This window comes from Pinus tabuliformis, chromosome 6 (assembly GCF_031772625.1).
Source record: "Pinus tabuliformis cultivar Carrire ecotype Pingquan chromosome 6, CPIR1, whole genome shotgun sequence".
Taxonomy (NCBI): domain Eukaryota; kingdom Viridiplantae; phylum Streptophyta; class Pinopsida; order Pinales; family Pinaceae; genus Pinus; species Pinus tabuliformis.
In genome coordinates this window covers 912,229,968-912,244,528 of record NC_142292.1, presented here as the reverse complement: position 1 = coordinate 912,244,528, position 14,561 = coordinate 912,229,968, and the positions used below count along the sequence as shown (strand labels likewise).

The 14,561-nt window shown below is 34.4% G+C and overlaps 1 pseudogene; it reads left to right on the top strand.

The window, feature by feature from the left end:
* Positions 1 to 13,864, top strand: part of LOC149261899 (receptor-like protein 4) — a 62,000-nt pseudogene extending 48,136 nt beyond the window's left edge.
* The last annotated feature ends 697 nt before the right edge of the window (positions 13,865 to 14,561 follow it).

Here is a 14,561-nt window from a genome sequence, read left to right as displayed (position 1 = left end):
TGGACCAATACTCATGGACTCGTGACCACAATTATAGTCCATAGCCTATCTTACTCTATCCTATCCTAGCATAACTCACTCTACCCTAGCTTAGCTTAATCTACTCTAGCCTAGCCTAGCCTACTCTAGGCTAACCTAGTTTACTCTTCGCTAACCTAGCCTTTTGTAGGCTACTTCATCATAGAGTACTCTATCCTTGCTTATTGTAACCTACTTTAGATATTATCTTATGCTATCCTAGTCTAGCCTAGCCTTGCCAACCATAGCCTAATCTTTCCTAGCATACCTTACTCGAGCATATACTACTCTAGAGTAGCCTACTCTATCTTAGCGTAGCCTAGCCTACTCTAGCATAGCTTATTGCATCCTAGGCTGGCCTAGCCTAGCCTAGCGTACTATAGGATAGCATGGCCTAGAATAACCTAATCTAACTTAGCATATCCTCACCTATGATAACCTAGCCTATTGTTGACTACCCTAGCCTAGCCTAACCTCTTCTACCCTAGTTGAGCCTACTCTAGCCTAGCCTAAGCTACCTACTATAGTATAGTCAACCCATCCTAGCCTAGACTACTTTATCTTAGTCTAGGCTTGCCTAGCCTACTATAGCCTAGCCTACTCCAGTGTAGCCTAGTCTAGCATAGCCTGCTCTAGCCTATCCTAGCTTGGTCTTGCCTAACCTAACCTACATTTTCATAGCCTTTCCCACTCTCTGCTAGCCTAGCCTAGCCTACCCCAAGCCAGGGTAGCCTTGCCTACTCTAGCGTAGACTACATTAACATAGTCTAGTGTACCCTAGCCTACTCTTACATATCCCAGCCTTGCGTACTCTAGCTTAGCTTGGCCTAGCCTAGTATAGCCTAGACTATTCTAGACTATCCTAACCTAACCGACTTTAGTCTAGCCTAGCCTAACCTCCTCTACGATAGCATAACTTACTATAGCCTATCCTAGTGTAGCCTATCCTAGACTACTCTAGCATAGCCTACTTTAGCATATGCTACTCTGGCCTAGCCTATCCTACTCTTGCTTAACCTAGCCTAGTGTTACTTAGACTAACCAACTCTAGACTAACTTGCCCTATCCTACTCTACCCTAGTTTAGCCTTGCCCATCTTATTGAACTCTAGTGTAGCATATCCTAGCCTTGTTTACGCTTGCCTAACCTAGCCTACCACACAATAGCCAACCCTACTCTAGCCTATTATACCATAGCCTAACCTACTCTAGCCTTTCCTAACATACTCTAAACTAGTGTATCCTATTATAGCATAGCAAAGCCTACTCTAGCCTAACCTAACTTATACTTTCCTAGCTTAGCCTACTCCAACCTAGCTTAGCCTTACCTATCTTAGCCTACTCTCACCTAGCCTACTCTAGCCTAGCCTTGACTTCACATTCCTACTATAGACTAACCTAACTTAGCCTACTCTATCCTGACGTACTCTAGTCTGGCCTAACCTAATCTACTCTATCGTAGCCTAGCCTACTCTAGCCTATTTTACTATAGCATAGCTTGGCCTACTCTAACCTAGCTTAGGCTTGCCTAGCCTACTCTAGCCTAGACTGCTATAGCCTAGCCTACTCTAACCTAGCTTATCCTAACCTATTCTAGCCTACTTTACCCTAACCCAACCAACCTAACCTAACCTACTCTAGCCTAGCCTATACTGGCCTAGCCTAGCCTACATTGGCCTACTTTATCTCTCTTTAACTTAGCCTAGGCTAGCATAGCCTACTTTAGCTTACGTGAGCTTCTTATAGAATAGCCTAGCCCGTTTTAACCTATTTTACCCTTTTGTAGTGTAGTCTAGATTAGTCTATCATAGTTCACTTAAGCTTAGCTTAGCCTACTATAATTCAAGATAGATTTATAAGAGTTTACACACACATACATGTTGTAGTTGAAACATTTAATAAAACATATATTGAAAATCAAATAAAATAAAAACTTACATTACACTTTAATTTTATCATATAAATTTAAATATAAATGCATTGTCACTGTATATTATATAAATTAAAGCATTTTATTATTATAAGTTATATTATTTTAATTAGAAAAGTTACCATACTACATTTTACTATTAATAAAATATAAGTGTAAAAATTAATAACATATTAATTAGCTAAATTTTAAAATCATTTAAAAAAATAAAATAAAGTAAATTTCATTAAAAAATATTAAATATCACAAAATTTATATAAAATAACATAAATATATTAATATCCAATTTGAAAAGGAAAATACATTGAATTTTATAAAACCTAAGTCTAACTTGCAAAATGTTATAAGATATAAATAAATAAATAAATTCTAAAATATAAAAGTATAATTGTAAGATATAAAAGATATTAGATAGTTTCAAAATCTTTGTTGCAATACTCATCTTCCTAGCCTTTTATGTTGTCAAAATTATAGTGAGCTCGGAAGGCTTCTCTCCAAGCTTTTTGAGAGTAGGAATAAAATCTTAAATCAAACTAAATAATTCGTTTCTTTAGGTCTGATAGACCAAAGTTTGGTCTCAGTGGACGTTAACCATCATCATCATCATCGCAATTTGCAAATATCAATAAAAAACATAATTCTAAAATGTAAGAGTATAATTGTAAAATATAAAAATACAATTTGAATTCATTTGCAAGTAGTTAGTTAATCTAAAGTAAGTGGTTAGACAAATTAAACCTTTATTACAATATAAATAAAAAGCCTAAAATATATTAGAAGTTCCAACTATTTCAACAACTTTATAAAATTATTTCTTATGTTTAGTTTTTAGTTGGTAAATTTAACTTTGTGATCCATTTTGAAATTAATTTTTGAAAATATATTAGAAGTTCCAACTATTTCAACAACTTTATAAAATTATTTCTTATGTTTATTTTTTAGTCGGTAAATTTAACTTTGTGATCCATTTTGAAATTAATTTTTGAAATTAGGAAAATAGATTTGAGAATATTTTATCTATACTGAAAATATTTTGAAATTGGATAATGAAGCAAAGTAACAAAATCATACAAGTGACAATCTCGTGAAGTGAGCTCTTTCCGTTCAAATCCATAACAACAAAACCATGTAAATAACAAATCATGTGTGAATACAATGGTGCACAAATCGTGCAGTATCGTTCTTCACATATCTTCGATTAAAAAACACATATATTCAACTTCCGGCAGGGAAAAAAAATATCGATACAAAATGTTGATGCGGCATAGATATCAAAACACAAACCTAACGGATAGCGAAGCTCTGCAGATCGGATCAGAGAGGCACTAGAAGCCCATATGGATAAATCCTTTTTAAGGGTAAATCCCTTTTAAGGCTAAATCGATAGAAAATAGTTTTGGCACTGAATAGTTTCTGGCAAGCAAACCCATCCTTTAAAATTAACAAAACAACCGACGGTCAAATCTTGAATAGCAAAAAGCAATGCACTTAACCGTTAAATCTTGAAACGCAAAAAGCAAAGCACCGAACGATAATGGTAAGATTTTAAAATGTTGAAAAGTTAAAAGCAAAGCGCTGAACGGTAATGGTAATATTTTGAAAAATAATGCTTTTTCTTCACAAGCTCGCAAAAATAAAAATAAAAAAACAATAATTTATTTCTTCCATCCCATTCTAATATAATATTTAAATATATAGTTGTAATAATTATATTTCAAATAATTTTATATTATTATTATATTTATTTATTAAGATAACTAATTAATATGTTTTAAGTAGAATTTATAATGGTTAAATTTTAATTTTAATTATTTAAAATTTATTTTAATTTAATTATAAATAATTGCACATAATATTTTTTTAATTACATATTTTTTTACATATTAATTATTTTTTAATTATGGGTCTTCGAACAGAGCATCCTCTAAATACAATCATCCTCCTAAAATTGAAATAATTGGTGATCCAACAGAGTGTCTTCAAAATATAATTGAACGATCACCCTCAATCGTGACTCAGAGTGTTAGGAATCCTCGCGAAGGGATCAAATATCTAGTTGTTCACAAGCAAGCCCATCCTCCCTTTAAAAATAGCAAAACAACAGACCGTCAAATCTTGAAAAGCAAAAAGCAAAGAACTGAACGGGAATGGTAAGATTTTCAAATCTTGAAAAGTAAAAGGCAAAGCACTAAGCTGCGGAGGAGACAGTTGTGTTTTTAGAATAATGCTATTAATAATATCATCATTCTGTCCTGTCGTTGACAATATTTAATTTAATGGTTGGCTTACTATCTTCTCAAGACGATAGAGACTGATAACTGTTTGCTAGCTTTTAAATCAACGGACATATTGTTTCATTGAATCAGTGTCTTACTGAGGAATCAAACACTGTCCTAGTTACTGGTAGTTTTTTTTCAAAAGAATGATAAGAGATTTCTTGCATTAAATGATAACAGGCTTAGCATTTGTCTGAAAAAATCCATCAACATATAAAAACAAGATGACAGGTGCATTCCTGACAATCTTAAAGTTTTTGATAAGATTCTCTTTTGCTAAATCTTATTCTCATAAGATATAGATATGAGCCTACCAAGGTCTTGGAGCTTGCTTGAGTCCATACAAAGCCTTTTTCTAACTAGAATCATGATACTCCTTTCCATATACCTCAAATCCTTGAGTTTGGTCTATGTACACCTCTTCCTAATTTATTCCATTAAGGAAAGAAACTTTTACATCCATCTACTATATTTCCCATCCCATAGAAGAAGCAAGTGAAATTATGGATCTAATGGAGGTGTACAAAGAAGTTGGAGAAAAAGTCTCATTATAGTCTTCCCCTTTTCTTGGGAGAATCATCTAGCCATGAATCTTGCCTTGTATTTCTCAACACTGATATCTGCAAGATGCTTAATAGAGTATATCTATTTGCAAGTGAATATTGACTTCCCTTTAGGCCTTGGCATAATTTCCTGAACATCATTCTTCATGATTAATTTGCACCCTTCATTCATAGATTCATCGTACAAGTTCTGACTAGTTGTTCCTTCATATGTGAAATATTTTTCATGAATGAGCTTTCTGATAAGAGCTACATTGTTAGGAAATGCTTTAGGTTTCTTTATCTCTCTACATGTGCCATCAGTAGCTGCATGCCCTTCTTCCTTTTCCAACATAGATCTAGGCCATTCTAGTCTTTCCTTGATCTTTGAGGGCCTTCGGGTACATTTTGTAGAACTTGAATGCTTGTCCCATGAGCCCTCCTTATTTACTTCATCCATGGAATACATAGATACTTCCTTAGACCTCCAATAAGCTAATTTTCCATTGAAGGTGACATCTCAATTGACTTCACTTCGTCACTGTTGTGGAATGTATATTCTGTAGGCTTTTGAATATTCACTATATCGATAAATATCCCTTTCTTTTATAAAGGCTCAAGCTTGTTTCTCTTATCCTTATAAACATGATTATCTATATGACAGTTGAATATTCTCATGCATCGTACCTCTGGGTTCCTTTTAGAGAAGGTTTCTTCAAGAGTCATACCTTCCATAACTCTATGAGCACTTTGATTTTGAATGTACACAAATATCCATGATGCTTACCCCCATAAGACTACCCCTTATGCACTACACTACATCCTTCATGCATATACATGGAACGTTAGGTTCTCAATATACTATTACATGGTTTTCCACCTTGGTGGACCGTTGCATATTTGAGAATTTTCAATTATAAATCACTGCCACCTCGATAATAGTCACGTATAGTGTCATTTGGTTTACATGTTTCCCTTACCTCTGGTGTTTCCCCTTCGAGTATTTATTTCAGCATTTGAGATTTATTTTTAAAAAGGGACGACGAGGATTAAGTCGATGAGGATTAGGGTAACTACCCACAGAATGATGTCGATGATGGTTCATTGTGAACCTGTTCCCGAAGGGGAAATGGATCTACACACTAATTTCAAACCCTAAGGGTTTCAACATTATTCAAGAAGGCTAATAAAAAATTTCGCAATAGAATCCCACCAACAAATTAATCTAATGCTGCCATGTTGGAGATATTGTGCTTTAGCAATTTCTCACAAGTAATTTCGATAAGTGAGGGCTTAATTTTTCTTTCCAATTTTTCGAGCTGAGAACTTTTTCATCTAAAAGAACTCTTTGAATTCCCTTAAGTTGTTTAAAATTTGGTTTCTCATAGGATTACTTGCTTTATAAAAGGATGATATTGTAAACCTACCACATCATTTGATGTTTACTCCGATAACATTGGAAAAAGAACTTGCAGTGTGATAAACACCCTTAAATGCAACCCTGCCTGTGTATATAATTTTCCATTTCATTTCCCATTTCTTTTTCTTTTATTTCAAATGTAAATTATGGCTTGTGTTGAAATAATCTCTTCACTTTATGGCTTCTCTTTCAGGAGGTAACACCTTACATAGAACTATTGTAGGTATAACTTAACCCTAATTGACTAGGAAATTCATTGAATCAATTTTTTACCGAGATAAGAGCTGTTTTCATTTCATTAATCTCCTTGTATGTACATAGGAGAAGTGTCAAACACTGTCCTAATTACTGGAACTTTTTTTTCAAAATAATGATAAGAGCCTTTTTGCACTAAATGATAAGAGGCTTAGCACCTATCTGAAGAAAACATCAACATATAAAACAAGATCATGGGTGCATTCTTCAAAACTTTAAAGTAAAGGTTTGGATAGGATTCTCTTTTGTTAAATCCTAGTCTTAGAAGATAACTATAGATATGAGAATACCAAGGTATTGGAGCTTGCTTGAGTCCATACAAGGCCTTTTTCAAACTAGAAACACGATACTCCTTTCCATATACCTCAAATGCTTGAGTTTGATCTATGTACACCTCTTCCTAATTTTCTCCATTAAGGAAAGAAGTCTTTATATCCATCTACTATAGTTCCCATACCATTGAAGAAGCAAGTGAAATTATGGATATAGTGTAGGTGTAGCTAGAAGATGCAAAAGAAGTCTCATCATAGTCTTCCCCCTCTTTTGGGAGAATCATATATCCATAAATCATGCCTTGGATTTTTGAATACTCACATCTGCAACATTCTTAATCATGTATATGTATTTGCAAGTGAATATTGACTTCCCTTTAGGCCTTGGCATAATTTCTCAAACATAATTCTCCATGCTTAATTGGTACCCTTCATTAATAGATTCCTTATACACTTGTTGGCTAGTTGTTTCTTCATATGTGAAAGACTCTTCATTAATGATATTTTTCATAAGAGCTACATAGTTAGGAAATCTTTTAGGTTTCTTCAACTCTCTAGATGTGACATGATGGGTGCCATGTCCTTCTTACTTTTCCAATGTGGATCTAAGCCATTCTAGTCTCTTCTTGATCTCTAAAACTATGACTAGTTTTGTTGGATATTGAGGGCCTTTGGGCCTTCCAGTACATTTTGTAGAACTTGAATGCTTCTTCCTTGAGGCCTTTTTATTTACATTATCCTAGGAATATATATAGACTTTCTTAGACCTCCAATAATCTACTTTCCCACTAAAGGTGAAATCTCAACTAACTCTAATCTGTCACTGCTATGGAATGTATATTCTATAGGCCTTTGAAGATTTATTGTATCCAACGAATATCCCTTTATTTTATAAAGGATCAAGCTAGTTTTTCTTATTCTTAGAAACACAATTATATATAGGATAACTAAATATTATCATGTGCCCTACCTCTAGTTTCCTTTTACATACGGTTTCTTCAAGAGTCATACCTTCCATAACTCTATGAGCAATTTGATTTTGAATGGACACAAATATCGATAATGCTTCCACCCATAAGAAAAATGGCAGGTCCAAATCATGCATCATGGCCTTGAAACATTCTTCAATGTACTTGTTCTTTCATTCTCGTACACGATTTTGTTTTGGATTATAGGGAGAAATTACCTCCCTGATAATCCAAGCATGCCTACAGAAATCAACATGCTCCTTCGAGGTGTATTCTCCTCCATTATCAGATCTCGAAATCTTAGTCATTTTGTTTGTCAAGCTTTCCACTTTAGTTTTGAATTCCTAGAACTTTTCAACTACCTCATATTTTGTCTTTCATAGATATACCCTAGAACTTTTCAACTACCTCATATTTTGTCTTTGCTAGATATGCCCATGCCTTACAGGAGAATTCATCAATAAGTGTCATGCAATACAACAAACCACCAAGCGATTTTATGAAAATCAAACCACATGCATAAAAATCAATCAATTCCAAGGCTTCCTTATATGTATTGTCACTATTTCAAATTTTTTTCTTGATTCTATTACAAAGATCACAACCTTTGAATACACCATCATTCTTAATTTTTAGTTCAAGGTCCCCTAGAACTATTTCACTTATTTAAGGCAATGATCTAAAATGAAGATGTCCATACCTTCGGTGACATAATTCACTTGGATCTATTTTTTCATGTACAAGTGCTTGATCTGGTTGACTTACATGTCTACAAACTCTTCCATCAAGAATCACAATAACCCTATAATCATCTACACTAGACCCATTTGACCAAAAATGTAGATTGCCATCCACAATAGGAACTCTATCTCCTTTATATTCTAATCAAGAAATAAAGACAAGATTCTTTTTCAAAACTACTACATAAAGGAAATTGTTACGATGTACACACTTATTGGTTTCGATATATATGGAGTCCTTTCCAACTCCTTTGAATGCATAGCTATTATTTCCTCCCAATTCAACCCTTTCGGACAAAATTTATTCTATCATGCTTAAAATATCCCCATGCCTTCTAGTCATGTGCCTTGACATTCCACTATCTAACAACCACATGTCATCTTCATCTTCAAGGAAAATTATCTTTCCATCTTCCTCAACTTCTACTGAAGAAGCATACTATTTCCATTCCCTTTTCTTCTTACCCATATTAGGACATTATTTATTCTTATTAGAGACAGAATATCCTTTTACTATTTTTTTTTGTTGAGATCCAAATTTATTCTTTCACTTATTCTTAAAACGAGCTACAAGGGATTGGACTTCCTCATCTTGATGATATTTTGTTAGTAACATAGCGTCTTATTGATCACATGGTTCCCATATCTGTTCAAAGTTAGGAGCTTCATCCAATGCTTATACCTACTAAAAAAGAATCCCATGAACTAGGAAGTCCATTGAGTGTTTTCATCACTAGTTGTTGATCAGGGTTGTATTCTCCAATTACTTGAATTTAATCTCTTATTTGAGAAATCGTTACAAAGTAAGATACCAAAATTTCATCACTAGTCATCCTTCTACATCAGAATTCATTCCTCAAGCTCATCTATTAAACCACATTCTTTATATCTTATGGATTCATTAGGGTGTTGAAGATCTTCTTTGACATATCAAGTTTTGCAATGTAGGGAGTCGAATGATCCCCAATGGATTCTACTATGATTCTCATAGCATTGATGTCATCTTACTTGAACTTTTATTTTCTTGCATCATCTTTTGGTTCAATAACCTTCCCTATAACAACATTCAAAACCTTGTTCCTAGCAACAAGAATGTTTATCCATTCGTTGCAAGCTATAAAGTTTGATGCTCCCTCTAGCTTGCTTCTAGATTCCATAGACATAGACATTAAAACCAATATGCAAGAATAACTTGAATAAAGTTATTTCTAGGGTGTTGTCAAAGTGATCTCAATTTTCTTTTCTCCCTCACCAAGGCTCTCATACCATGGTGATTTTCTTAGTGCAATTAGGGCTAGCACACTATTTTTGAAATTTTGATAAGTACTTTTGATGTATATATTATTTTAGCATATTCCAATATATAATTCAACAATTATACTTGAAAAATCAAACCATAAAGAATAGTATAATATTAGATGTCATAAAACACAAGAGAAGACAAAATTTACCCTAAGAAAACCCAATAACAGGAAAAACTAAAAAATATTTCTAGTAGAGAAATTATTCTTGTTCAATTGGAGACACACCTAGACCTATTTTCAAACCCAATCTTCTCTTCCATGTCATGTCACCTAATCTAACTCATGTTACATAATGCAATGCTTGACTGAAGGGCATCCCACAATCTCATGCCTAGGGCTATCATGGAAAAATTGGGACTAGATATCACTAGATGAGGTAAAGATTTGTATTCATTTGATTCAAGTAAAGTAAAATGCCTTGGACTTATTAAGGATTTGTGTGTCAACTTAGTGCAAATACCAGCCAAAAGCGTGGTAATGGACATAGTTGTTGCTGACATACCCCCTAAATATGGCATGCTACTGTCTCGTTCATGGGGAGCTAAACTCTAGGGAACCCTCCAAATGCATATGACCTATGCTACAATTCGAGCATTTGGTCAAAATAGGAGACTATAAAAGGAAAAAATCATGAAATTTATGGTTACTACTTAGGATAGCCTCATAATTATCCCTTATATTCAGTCCATTCATATCTTGATTGTTTTATTTTGTATAATGATGGAAAAATACAGGAACATGTTCCCAATAAAAAAAATGACTTATGTTAGGCTGAGTAATGCCAAACAGATAATCAGAGAACATGGTGAACCAAATGAACCTTTGTGGAATTTAAATTTTGAAGTTGTTGTTAGTAAAGAAGGATCAGGGGCAGGCACATGGGTTTCAAATTCACAAACTAGTCACTCAAAGTTCCATTCATATAAATTAAATTTCCAATGTTCCAACAATGTAACCGAGTATGAAGCCTTAATTTTAGGGTTACAAATTTTAAAGAAGCTTGCTGCTAAGCGAATTGCAATACATGGATATTCCGAACTAGTAATAAAACAAATTAAAGGGGAATATTTTGCTAAACAACCAAGGATGAGGGCATATAGGAATGTTGTTTTGGATTTTTTGGAGTCATTTATTAAGTTTACCCTCCCTGTGGTCCCTAGAGAACAAAATATCTTACCTGATGGTCTTGCTAGTACCTCTAAAATTCCATATCACCCTAGTCACCAATATATTGTTGATGTAAAGAATAGACCTACAGTATGAGATAATAATAGATACTAGAAAGTTTTTGGAAATGATGCCCGTATTGAAAGTTATTCGCAATCAAAAGATGAGTTTAAATATCCTAAAATAGACATAGAAGTTGACCTAGAATATTTTGTACATAACGGTGTGACTAAATTAGATTTGAAAGATATAGATCAAGAAAAAGAAGAATCATAAATTTTACATTTGAAAGAAAATGTTTTGCCTCGAGGATTACCCCCCCTTAGAAGATTTATTTAACTTTAATGACGTAGCCAAAAAGCCTAAAATTGAACCTACTGGACCTGGAGTTGAAGAATGTAACATTGGAACTAAACAAGAACCTAAGATGATTAAATTTTCCAAATCTATAGCCCCAGCAAAAAAGCTAAAGTACATACACTTGTTCAAATAATTCATAGATGTGTTTGCATGGGATTATGAGGATTCAAAATCCTATGAAACCAGCATTATACAACATAATATTCCCTTAAAAGAAGACCACATGCCTTCTAAGTAGAAATTAAAGAGAATCATCCTAAGGGTTATGCGTGTAACTGAAAAAGAGGTCAAAATGATGTATGATTCCAAGATCATAATGTCATTAAGATATTCTAAATGGGTGTCTAATCTACTTCCAACTATGAAAAAGACTGGAGAAATCAGACTTTGTATTGATTTTCGAAATCTTAATAAATCCTCTTTGAAAGATAATTACCTTATGCCTAAGATGTATCACATTTTGCAGAAGGTGGTTGAAGCTAGTATAATTTCTCTTTTAGATGGCTTTTCTAGTTATAATCAAGTCCTAGTACATCTTGAAGATCAAGAAAATACAACCTTTACTACACCTTGGGGAATTTTATGTTTGTGAATATGCCTTTTGGTCTAATGAATGTTGGTGACACTTTCCAAAGAACCATAGACTTTACCTTTGCAGATGAAATGGGTCGATTTATAGTCATATATCTTGATGACATCACTACTTTTTCGAAAACATATGAGGAACACTTACCTCACCTAAGGAGAGTCTTTGAAAAATGTAGGAGAACTGGTATTTCCCTCAACCCAAAGAAAGCATTTTTTGGTTTACAAGAAGTAAAACTACTCGAACATATCATTTCAAAGGAAGGAATCAAAATAGATCCTAGCAGAATTGAAGCTATATTAAAAACAAATCCCCCTACAAATGTAAAGGAAGTTCAATCTTTCATTGGCTAAATCACTTTTCTGAGGAGATTCATTCCTAATCTAGTAGAGGTTTTAAATAATATAATAAACATGTTGAGAAAATATATTGAGGTAAAGTGGAACATTGAGGCTAAACAGTCATTTGATAAGGTAAAATAAGGCTTAACCTAGGCTCCTGGATTGATAAGCCTAGATTTTACAAAATATTTTCTCATTTTCTCATTTGCTTCTGAGCATACTATTGTTGTAGTTGTCTTAAAGAAAAATAATGAAAGACATGAACAAATGTTAAAGTCACATGGAATGTAAAATGATAAACATTGAATTCATTATTATTGACATGATATACATGTATATTACATTTGTGTGGCTGTTGGGATCCACATCCCAAGGTCTGTTGGACTCTCGTGGACGTTCACATTCTACACCAACCCATAGAGGATTAGGTGTCCAACATTCCCCCCCTTAATCTGAAGGGGTATGTATGAGTCCAAGAAGAGAGTTGTAATACAAAATGTGCAAAAACATGCATGGCAGCAATAGGATGAATGTGCTCTCTAAAATGATGGTATAAGGAGGGTGGTTTAAGGATGACCACCAACATTGGAATGCTTAGTGCATTTCTCAGAAATCTTCCAAGTCTAGCATGAAGCTCGGGTCTCCTGCTAGAGGAAGTGCTCCTGATGTTTTGAAGAGGAAACCTTCAACCATGAAAGGGAGGTCTCACCCTGCATAAAAGGGAGAACCTCAACTTGAAAAGGGAGGTCTCAGCCTGTGATGGTTTAAGGATGACAAACAACTATGGAATGATTAATGAAATTCCTATAACTCTTCCAAAACTAGCAAGAAGCTGAAGTATTCTGCTAGAGGAAGTGTCCCCAATTATTTGAAGAGGTATCATCGACTGAAGGCATGCTGAGGGGCATATTTGTCTCTGGCTACAACTCTGAATTTGGTAGGAAGGTTGTGGCTTAGGCACGCTTGATGTGGCTTTGAAGCTTGTAGATGACCATCATTTCCCCCCTGTCAGATACAAGCTAAGATGATGGAGAAAAATCAACTGCAAGACTATTCAATACTCTAGAACAAGTTCGGACATATGATTGAAATATCTTCTTGGCTATTAATGCCCATTTCCAAGAAGTCATCCATCCAAGATGAATCTTTGTTCTTGTACGAGGTTTGTTTTTGAAGTTTTGTTTGAAGAATGATTGGTTTTGTGACAATGCTTACATGGATGAAAATCAAAACAGTGATCTTTCATATGGCCAACCCGGTCACAATGTTGGAATTTCGCAATCTGTTGTTGTTGTTGTGGAAGAGGAGAAGAATCTGGAACAGTTGAAGGTGAACTGTCATGAAGGAATCCAACACTCTAAAACTAAATGGGATTTGAGTAATCTGGAATATGAAAGGAAACCTCCTTATCATATCCAAGGCCTATTCTATGCTTGTTATGTACAAGCTCTTCCCAAGGTCTGATGATGGGCTTAGGAAGTGGAACCTGAACATTTACATCGACATGCAAATTCGCTCCTTCATTTGGTACTAGATCAACATTTCTTATTTTCTGTTGATAGGTGTCTTGATGCTTATATTGTTGTAACTCATCATGCTGAAGCTGAGATTCAAGCTACAAAAAATCAATCTTCTCTTGTGTATGTTGCAAGCAAGTTTGAATGTCAAAAAGAGATTCCTCGCTAATGTTGATTATGCTTTCAGTAGTTGACATAATTAGTGTTCTCAATAAATCTAATAAATTGTCAATTTGAGTCATTTTTAAACTTCAATAGATCAACTCAATTCATCAAAAATAATATAAAATAAATAAAACTCAGTTCGCAACCTTCAATGTTTCAAACCAGCATAGAGAGCCACGCCAAACGTTTCCAATACTAATGCAGAGAATACACTTGGTAATCTATCCCAATGGACAAAGATTGAATGGGCTGATTTGGGACTGTTTGAGCCAAACTCGGCACTCCAAATAGATTTATAGACTTTCTGGCATCATCTAATTGACTACCTTCAATGGTGATATTTCCCATTGCTACTTCAACATTCTTCACAGCCTCTATTGCACTGTTGTCACTTGTCTTCTTTTCCAGGAGAGCCTTATTACAATTATTAGTTTGCCCAGAGTGCAGTGACGGTTCAAGCAGCCGAGGTACAACATTAAACCATGGGTGAAGAAGAGCTTGTTCTGCAGTGGGGCACTTCAGTGGTACAAAGTCTAACAGTGGAATGAGAAAATCAGCAAAATCATTTGCATCTTGTTCAGGAAAATTATATTTTTCTTCAAGAGTTTTGTTCAATGGCCAAAACCGCAGCTGCTGAATATGTCTTAGATCACTATGCCTATTGAAAATGTCATGAGAATACCATCCACTTGTTCACGGAG